At 44.2% G+C, this 10,223-nt stretch overlaps 1 pseudogene; it reads right to left on the bottom strand.

Moving 5' to 3' along the window:
* Positions 1-683: 683 nt before the first annotated feature.
* Positions 684-10,223, bottom strand: part of LOC120858120 — a 10,034-nt pseudogene continuing 494 nt past the window's right edge.

The following is a 10,223-nucleotide window of genomic DNA, read 5'->3' as shown; positions in this document are numbered from 1 at the left end:
TGTAAGAAGGTTTTTTCTACCCCCAAGATATTTTCCTAATTTCCTAAATGTTCATTTTTGTTTCTTTTTGGTTTTAGATTTTCAGGCTATGTGGAATATATTTTATACATAAATAAGGTTAGAAACAACTTTCTTCTAGATGAAAAGTTAATTTTACTTATATAAATGATATTATTATATCCTTTATTACATGATTATTTTACCCACTGAATTCCAACTACCATCTGTCTATGTATCACTCTTAAGCATCCGGCCTGGTAAAGTTACTCAGGGCTGGTGGTTTTCTCCACGGAAGGCAGGATGGCTTTCTTTGCTGTGAGGAACTGAGACATGAGTAATCCCTGTTTTTCACTCACTGCTTCACATTACTCAAATTATCATGAGAGGTAACATGGGACAAAGGGCAGGTGGAGAGCAAGAAGGCATCGGGGAATCCAGTGGCTTCGGCGCTTAGTCGCCATGACAACAGTGGTGTTCTATAAATATCACAGTCGCCTGGTTTCTTCTTGCGCTGTCTTGCACTGTTAGATACTTAAGGGAGTGTAGGAGGGGCTTCCCTGGCGGCTCAGCATAAAGACGCCTCCTGCAGTGCAGGCAGACACAGGAGACAGGGGTTTGAACCCTGGGGCAAGAGTTGGGAGACAGAGACAGACAGATGGAGTGGTGCAGTTCTTCACAGCAACTTAATTTTTAATGAGCTCCATTTGCTGCATTTTTCTCATATAAAACCATGTGGTGGCTATAGATGGAGCCTGGGTCCTCTGCAGGGAAACCCTGGCGGGGGTCTTGGTAAGATGGTCAGTGAGTTCCTGATATGCGGACTCGATGAACCCCATATCTTTCGAGAGATCAGGGGTGAGACAACTGTCCGTCTTAGAAATGGCATCAAAAGCGGCCTTGGAGAAGTTGTCCAGGGTAACAAAGCAGCCCCTGGCAGAGGTCCAGCAGTGGTCAGTTCCGGCCGTCACCAAGGACCTTCTTGGGCACGGGGCCTGAGATGATGCCAGTGCCCCGGGGGCAGGGAGGAGGCGCGCCAGCACAGAGCCATAGTGGTCAGTCACCTGGCCAGTGTGGGATCACACTTCTTATTCCCCCAGTAGCCTCACAGCACAGGGATGATGGAGAGCTTGGCAAGAATGATGGCCCCACGCATGGCAGTGGCGATCGTCTTAGAGCACTTGACACCCAAAGCAGCATGACCGCTGCAATCCCCAGTGGAAACAAATGCCCTGAACCTGGTCCCCCAGGCAGCAAAAGCATGTGCTTTTGCACAGGCATAATCTTCAAAACTCATCCTTGAGGGATGCTCCCAGGAAAAAGTCAATGATCTCAGATTCCTTGATGGGCAGAGAGAAGAGAGAGATCTCCTCCAGGGACCTGATGTTCACATCCCTGACCAGGCAGCCCAGTTTGGTGATGGGGAACCACTTGTCCTCAGTCTTGCCTGGGTAAGACCACAGCCTCAGGTTCCACAGCCTCAACCCCGGCCTAATCCCTGTCTCAGATACCGCAGCCAAAGTCTCCACTGAAGCCGCTGAGGCCTCCCATTCCAGGGCCCTAGGGGCCTCTGGGCCCTTCCTCGGCACCAGCATCAGCCACCAATTGGGGTTTTTACAGAGAAGAAGCCTTCATGGCAACTTTGAGGGAGTCTCCCTTTCCCTGAGAGCTTCCAAGTTTGCTCAGTGATAAAGAATCCCCCTGCCACGCTGGAGACACAGGTTCGATCCCTGGGACAGAAAGATCCCCTAGAGAAGGAAATGGCTACCTACTCCAGTACTCTTGCCTGGGGAATCCCATGGACAGAGGAGCCTGGTGGGCTACAGTCCATGGGGTCACAAAGAGCTGGGCTTGACTTAGTGACTGAGCACAGAGACCCATTCCCTGGAGTCACAGAGAAAACTGATCTGAGGACCTCAGGAAGGGTCTGATTGGAAAGCTTTCAAAGTTGCAACACTAACTGAAAGTTCCACCCTCCAGGTCTCTTACATGGAAGTTAGAAGTAGGATCTTGCTGTGAGGGTATTGAGTAGACATAGTTAAGACCAAGAATTTGGAACCTTCAGATTCTCCTGAATCTCCTTGCCAAGTAAGAGCAGCTTACTCATCATCAGTCTGGTCTTAACTCATGGTTTTTTGAGGATTTTTTTCCTCTTGAAGAGCTCTTTGACTTCGTGCAAACTCAGTAATGCAGTTAAAACAAAAAAAGAAGAAAAAAGCTAATCTATGCAGGTTCTTGCTCCAGTACTCTCACCTGGAAAATCCCATGGACAGAGGAGCCTGGTAGGCTACAGTTCATGAGGTCACTAAGAGTCGGACACGACTGAGTGACTTCCCTTTCACTTTTCACTTTCATGCATTGGAGAAGGAAATGGCAACCCACTCCAGTGTTCTTGTCTGGAGAATCCCAGGGACGGGGGAGCCTGCTGGACTGCCGTCTATGGGGTCGCACGGAGTTAGACATGACTGAAGCGACTTAGCAGCAGCAGCAGCATGCAGGTTCTTTGTTTTTTGTAGTGGAAGGAACTTTCAGAATGTCTGCTCCGTAGTCCTGTCCCTCATTCACCTCTAAGCTCACGCTAGGCCCTTACAAATACTCTGGAAAGGCTCTTGTCAAGATGGTAAGTCGCCTTTTGATTGATTAAAACTCACTTTGTCTTCCTTGACCCATCAAAGCATATGACACAGCTCATCATCACAGCCTCCTTGAGACACTGTGTCTCCGAGGCTTCTGGGCCACCTCACGATTGATTCTCCCGCCTCCTCACCAGACAAGGTTGCCCTGTCTCCTTTGTCAATTCCTCCCATCTTTCTGATCTCATCCTCTTCTCTCTCTCTCTCTCTCTCTCTCTCTCTCTCTACGTACGTTTAAGATGACTTCATCCAATCTCTTAGCCTTAAATATTAGCCAGCCCAGAAATAGTCTCTGAACTCCAGCCTTACGTATCAAACTGCCTGCCTGAAAGCTCCATCAGAATGTCTAATGAGCCTTTCAAACTTAAAGTGGCCAGGACAGCACTCAGAATTTCCAAAGCCTTCCTCACCAACTGGGTTCCCTCAGAGGCCTTCCTCAATTCAGTCCATAGAAATTCCCATTCTTATAGCTGCTCAAAACTGGCATCATCCTGGACTGCTCTCTTGTGTGCGTGACAATCAATAATTTTCAGGCAAATTCTGTCAGATTTACCAAGAAAACACTATAGAATCTGACCACCACCAACCATTTCCTTCAATACCACCTGGTACAAGCCAACATCCTCTCTCCCATGGATTATTGCAACATCTTTTCAATTGTGTGGTGGAGGAGACTAATGACCACCCAATGTCATCTTCCCCTTCTTCCTTGGTGACAAAAACCTGGACAATACACGCAACAGGGAAACTATTTCCCAGCTGCCCTAGAAGCTAGGTGTGGCCACATGGCTCAGTTCTGGCCACATAATCAGAGGTGCTGCACAGACTGCTGGGAAGACTTGTGGAAGGAGAACGAGCTAGCCCTTCCTCATCCTCACTCCTCCTGCTGCCTTCAGAGTGCTCATGGCTGCAGCTTCAGCGTTCATCATAGAACATGAAGTGTCCATGGAGGGTGGAAGCCAGGTACTCAGGACAGTGAAGCAACAATATAGAAGAGGCTTGAGTCCTTAATCACTTCATGGGGCTACCCTACTAGCCATAAACTGTGTGCCTCTGGATTTTTTTTTAATATAAAAAATAAGCGTATCTTGGGTTTTCTGTAACACAAAGCAATCATGGTTGATGAATGGGTCTCTCTGCTTCTAGAGCCTATTCTCCACTCAGCAGCCAAAATGATCCTTTTCAGGTATAAGTCAGATCATGTAGAAGATAAATTTATGGTTACCAAATGGGAGAGTGGAGTGGCGGGGGAGCAGGAGGGGCTGTGAATTAGGAGTATGTGATTAACATATTCACGCTACTCTATACAAAATAGGTAAACCACAAGGACCTACAGTATAACACAGGAAACTATACTCAATATCTAATAATAACCTATGATGAAAAAGAATCTGTGTGTATTAATAGGTATAACTGAATCACTTTGGTGTACACGTGAAACTAACACAACATTGTAAATTAACTATACATCAATTAAAAAAAAAATCAGTCAGATCAAATCACTTCTGCACGCAAAATCCTCCTATGGCTTTCTTTGTCACTCAGAGTGAAAGCAGAAGTCCTCACAGTGGTCCGTAAAGCCCTAAATGACCTGCCCAACCCCTACTTCTCTGTATGCATCTCCCACCACCACCCCTCCCGCTCACTCGACTTCTGCCACCTGATTTCTTGCTGTTCCCCAATGTGCCAGGACGCTCTAGCCTCAGGGCCTCTGCCCACCCTCTTCGGCCACCTTCACTCCCTTACTTTCTGCAGCTCGGATGCCTCTTACCCAAGAGTTCTCCCCTGACTGCCCTGCCCACAGCATGGAGGTCTCCGCTAGCAGCCTGCGTCAGCGTTATTACTGCCTCTCAGTATACCGTGTGTGTCTGTTTGTATTCTGTGCCTCCCTCCCCCTCCACAAGGATACAAACGCCGCAGCCACAAGCACCGTGTCTGTTTGACTGCTGCTCTATCCCCTTCAGGGCCCAACCTGGAAAATAAAAATATATCTGATGATTTTATTTTTTTTATTTTTATTTTTTTTCATATAAATATTTTTATTTTTACACTGACACTTTTTCTTTTAAATCACCATTGAACAATTTCAACCCTAATTCAAGTATATAGTCTTTATGATCTTTACTTTTCTACATAAAAACTTTTCTTTGTTTGGCCCACATTTTCCCTTTGTATTTTTTTTTTTTTTTATTGTTAACATTACTTTTATTTATTTTTATTTTTTTTTAATTTATTTATTTATTTTTAATTTTTACTTTACAATTCTGTATTGGTTTTGGCATAGATTGACATGAATCCACCACAGGTGTACATGCGTTCCCAAACATGAGCCCCCCTCCCACCCCCCTCCCCACAACATCTCTCTGGGTCATCTCCGCGCGTCAGCCCCAAGCGTGTCATATCCTGCATCAGACATAGACTGGCATTTCGATTCTTACATGATATTATACATGTTTCAATGCCATTCTCCCAAATCATCACATCCTCTCCCTCTGAGTCCAAAAGTCTGCTCTACACATCTGTGTCTTTTTTGCTGTCCTGCATACAGGGTCATCATTGCCATCTTCCTAAATTCCATATATATGTGTTAGTATACTGTATTGGTGTTTTTCTTTCTGGCTCACTTCACTCTGTATAATCGGCTCCAGTTTCATCCATCTCATCAGAACTGATTCAAATGTATTCTTTTTAATGGCTGAGTAATACTCCATTGTGTATATGTACCACAGCTTTCTTATCCATTCATCTACTGATGGACATCTAGGTTGTTTCCATGTCCTGGCTATTATAAACAGTGCTGCAATGAACATTGGGGTACATGTGTCTCTTTCAATTCTGGTTTCCTCGGTGTGTATGCCCAACAGTGGGATTGCTGGGTCATAAGGCATTTCTATTTGCAATTTTTTAAGGAATCTCCACACTGTTCTCCATAGTGGCTGTACTAGTTTGCATTCCCACCAACAGTGTAGGAGGGTTCCCTTCTCTCCACATCCTCTCCAGCATTTATTGCTTGCAGATTTTTGGATCGCAGACATTCTGACTGGTGTGAAGTGGTACCTCATTGTGGTTTTGATTTGCATTTCTCTAATAATGAGTGATGTTGAGCATCTTTTCATGTGTTTGTTGGCCATCCGTATGTCTTCTTTGGAGAAATGTCTATTTAGTTCTTTGGCCCATTTTTTGATTGGGTCGTTTATTTTTCTGGAATTGAGCTGCAGGAGTTGCTTGTATATTTTTGAGATTAGTTGTTTGTCAGTTGCTTCATTTGCTATTATTTTCTCCCATTCGGAAGGCTGTCTTTTCACTTTGCTTATGTTTTCCTTTGTTGTGCAGAAGCTTTTAATTTTAATTAGATCCCATTTGTTTATTTTTGCTTTTATTTCCAGAATTCTGGGAGGTGGATCATAGAGGATCCTGCTGTGGTTTATGTCGTAGAGTGTCTTGCCTATGTTCTCCTCTAAGAGTTTTATAGTTTCTGGTCTTACATTTAGATCTTTAATCCATTTTGAGTTTATCTTTGTGTGCGGTGTTAGAAAGTGATCTAGTTTCATTCTCTTACAAGTGGTTGACCAGTTTTCCCAGCACCACTTGTTAAAGAGATTGTCTTTACTCCATTGTATATTCTTGCCTCCTTTGTCAAAGATAAGGTGTCCATATGTATGTGGATTTATCTCTGGGCTTTCTATTTTGTTCCATTGATCTATATGTCTTTGTGCCAATACCATGCTGTCTTGATGACTGTGGCTTTGTAGTAGAGCCTGAAGTCAGGCAAATTGATTCCTCCAGTTCCATTCTTCTTTCTCAAGATTGCTTTGGCTATTCGTGGTTTTTTGTATTTCCATACAAATCTTGAAATTATTTGTTCTAGTTCTGTGAAAAATATCGCCGGTATCTTGATAGGGATTGCATTGAATTTGTAAATTGCTTTGGATAATATACTCATTTTCACTATATTGATTCTTCTGATCCATGAGCATGGTATATTTCTCCATCTATTAGTGTCCTCTTTGATTTCTTTCATCAGTGTTTTATAGTTTTCTGTATATAGGTCTTTAGTTTCTTTAGGTAGATATATTCCTAAGTATTTTATTCTTTTTGTTGCAATGGTGAATGGAATTGTTTCCTTAATTTCTTCTTCTACTTTCTCATTGTTAGTGTATAGGAATGCAAGGGATTTCTGTGTGTTGATTTTATATCCTGCAACTTTACTATATTCATTAATTAGCTCTAGTAATTTTCTGGTAGAGTCTTTAGTGTTTTCTATGTAGAGGATCATGTCATCTGCAAACAGTGAGAGTTTTACTTCTTCTTTTCCAATTTGGATTCCTTTTATTTCTTTTTCTGCTCTGATTGCTGTGGCTAAAACTTCCAGAACTATGTTGAATAGTAGTGGTGAAAGTGGGCACCCTTGTCTTGTTCCTGATTTAAGGGGAAATGCTTTCAACTTTTCACCATTGAGGATAATGTTTGCTGTGGGTTTGTCATATATAGCTTTTATTATATTGAGGTATGTTCCTTCTATTCCTGCTTTCTGGAGAGTTTTTATCATAAATGGATGTTGAATTTTGTCAAAGGCCTTCTCTGCATCTATTGAGATAATCATATGGTTTTTATTTTTCAATTTGTTAATGTGGTGAATTACATTGATTGATTTGCGGATATTGAAGAATCCCTGCATCCCTGGGATAAAGCCCACTTGGTCATGGTGTACGATCTTTTTAATGTGTTGTTGGATTCTGATTGCTAGAATTTTGTTGAGGATTTTTGCATCTATGTTCATCAGTGATATTGGCCTGTAGTTTTCCTTTTTTGTAGTATCTTTGTCAGGTTTTGGTATTAGGGTGATGGTGGCCTCATAGAATGAGTTTGGAAGATTCCCTTCCTCTGCAATTTTCTGGAAGAGTTTGAGTAGGATAGGTGTTAACTCTTCTCGAAATTTTTGGTAGAATTCAGCTGTGAAGCCGTCTGGACCTGGGCTTTTGTTTGCTGGAAGATTTCTGATTACAGTTTCAATTTCCGTGCTTGTGATGGGTCTGTTAAGATTGTCTATTTCTTCCTGGTTTAGTTTTGGAAAATTGTATTTTTCTAAGAATTTGTCCATTTCTTCCAGGTTGTCCATTTTATTGGCATATAATTGCTGATAGTAGTCTCTTATGATCCTTTGTATTTCTGTGTTGTCTGTTGTGATCTCTCCATTTTCATTTCTAATTTTGTTGATTTGATTTTTCTCTCTTTGCTTCTTGATGAGTCTGGCTAATGGTCTGTCAATTTTATTTATCCTTTCAAAGAACCAGCTTTTGGCTTTGTTGATTTTTGCTATGGTCTCTTTTGTTTCTTTTGCATTTATTTCTGCCCTAATTTTTAAGATTTCTTTCCTTCTGCTAACTCTGGGGTTCTCTAATTCTTCCTTTTCTAGTTGCTTTAGGTGTAGAGTTAGGTTATTTATTTGACTTTTTTCTTGTTTCTTGAGGTATGCCTGTATTGCTATGAACTTTCCTCTTAGCACTGCTTTATATCTGATGATTTTAAAGAGGGGATTTAAAGCAGAGAACTTACGCAGATGAGTAAGAGCCTGAGAAACTACCCATAGAACAATGAAAGGTAGGGAAGAGAGTGAGATTCAGGGGAGGGTGGGTGAGTGTCAGCGAATTTTGCCCCTGGGCTTCAGCCATGGCTCCCGGGAGGAGGGAGGCAGAATGGGGAACTGCACGGAAAGCCAGGGGAGCCGGCCAGCCTCAGGCATCCGAGCACAGGGTCAGTGGAGTTGCTTAGGTCCTGAACCTGGAGGAGGCCTGCTGAATACGCCACATTCAGAGGCTTACTCCACATCACCCAGAGGGGGCCGGAGTGCCCAGACCCCATTCTCTCTCACAGGTTTAGGGGTTCATTTCTTTTTGCTCAGCCATCCCTTACTAACCCTCCTGGGGCTCTGTTCCAACCCCCAACCTAAGCCAGCAAAAATGGGTTCATGGCCTCACTCTCTGAGCCGGTCCAGCTCCTGGCATCAGAGCAGGCAGGCATCTCCCTGAAACCTCAAACCATTTGCTCCTGGGGATAGAGGGTGGGTCACACCCCTCCGAAAAACAAGCCACCCCATCCAAACTTCCACTTCTCTTCCGGCCAGGTAAAGCCCATCGCCTTTTGAAGGTTACCTGCTGACACGCAGCTCTATCCTAATGCCCAGGGACCTTGGGAAGCCTTTCCAAGCTGCAGCCACCAGGGTCAGCCATGGTCTTTGCTCCATGAACCCAAAGGTGAAGAAGAGGGAGTTTCTCAGGACAGATGTGTGTGTGTGTGTGGTGATGAATTTATTTCACAGTGTCTTAAATGATGAAATTTATATTCTCAGACCGGGAAAATATGTGTGTTATCTGATTCAAGTTCAAAGTAATGAACCAGATCAATCATCAGTATCATAAACAACAAATCATAGTCAGAGACATGCAAGGAGACTCCCTTTAAACTGGAATATTAGTGCTGCTAAAATTCAGTGTGCAGAGAGCAGCCTCTGATAAGTCTGTCTGGGAAAGTATAGGACTTTTGATACTGGCATTCACCAAGGGATGGCAATCCTAATGAAACACTGCCATGATTAGGGGATATTATATAATGTGACTTAGAGAAAGTTCCTTTGCACACTTGTTCCTCACCTGTTCTAAGGGCAGACCTTTTATTCTCTCTCTCTGAGTCTCTCACTCTGGAACTCTCTTCACTTTATCCCTCTCCAGCCTCTCCCTCTCCCTACTGGTCTCTCTCTTCCTATCTCGCTTTGCAGGTGTCTCTGCCTCTTTGTATCTCTGCCCATCCACCTACCAAGCCCTGCTCTTCCCTCTGCCCTGACCCATTCAAATGTCCCTTGCCATGAGCAGGTACTACCAGTTCCAAAATCCTCACCCACAAACCTGAGAGTCTGACCCCAGAGCCTCAGCCGTGAAACAGGAAAACCATCCTCAGTAACCTTGACAGGGTCAGACCACGTGCCAAAAGACCCCTCCTTCAGTTTCCCTTCTCCTTCTTTCCCCTGACCCTAAATCCATTGGTCCAGCTCCTGCTGCTTGAGGGCATTGACTCTGCACATTGTCAAGTGTTCCCCAGGGTTCCTGCCAGCACCAGCTTGGCATTTACTTTGGCACTGATGTTGCCCCGCTTCACTCTCCCAAAGTCACAGTGAAGGAAGGCTGGGGAGGTGGGGCGGGGCAGGGGCAGCAGCAGAGACCGAACCTTGTGCAAGAAGCTTTTCCCGAGTCACCTGGGGCCCCCCATCTCCCGTTAAGAGACAACCCGGAGGACTCCAAGCCCTAAGCTTAGAACGCCTCTCAGGAGAATGGGGTGGGGGCAGCAGAGAGCTGGGAATCCACGCAAATGGACCTCCTGGCCCTCTCTGCAGCCTCCCCTGAGCTGTTTACATTCTTCCTTCAGGTCTCATCCTCTGTCCTGCTCCTTGAGGCACTCCTTTCCCCGAGACTAGCCCTGGGACGTTGCAATTCAGTTAAACTGAATGAAACGTACAACGTGTGCACAAGTTCACAAACAGGACAATACACAATACACACACGCTGCACACAAAGATACCATACCCCACACTCACAGTGC

Source organism: Oryx dammah, unplaced genomic scaffold (assembly GCF_014754425.2).
Source record: "Oryx dammah isolate SB20612 unplaced genomic scaffold, SCBI_Odam_1.1 HiC_scaffold_29, whole genome shotgun sequence".
NCBI lineage: Eukaryota > Metazoa > Chordata > Mammalia > Artiodactyla > Bovidae > Oryx > Oryx dammah.
Note: the sequence above shows the minus strand (reverse complement) of the source record. Positions and strands in the feature narration are given on the sequence as shown.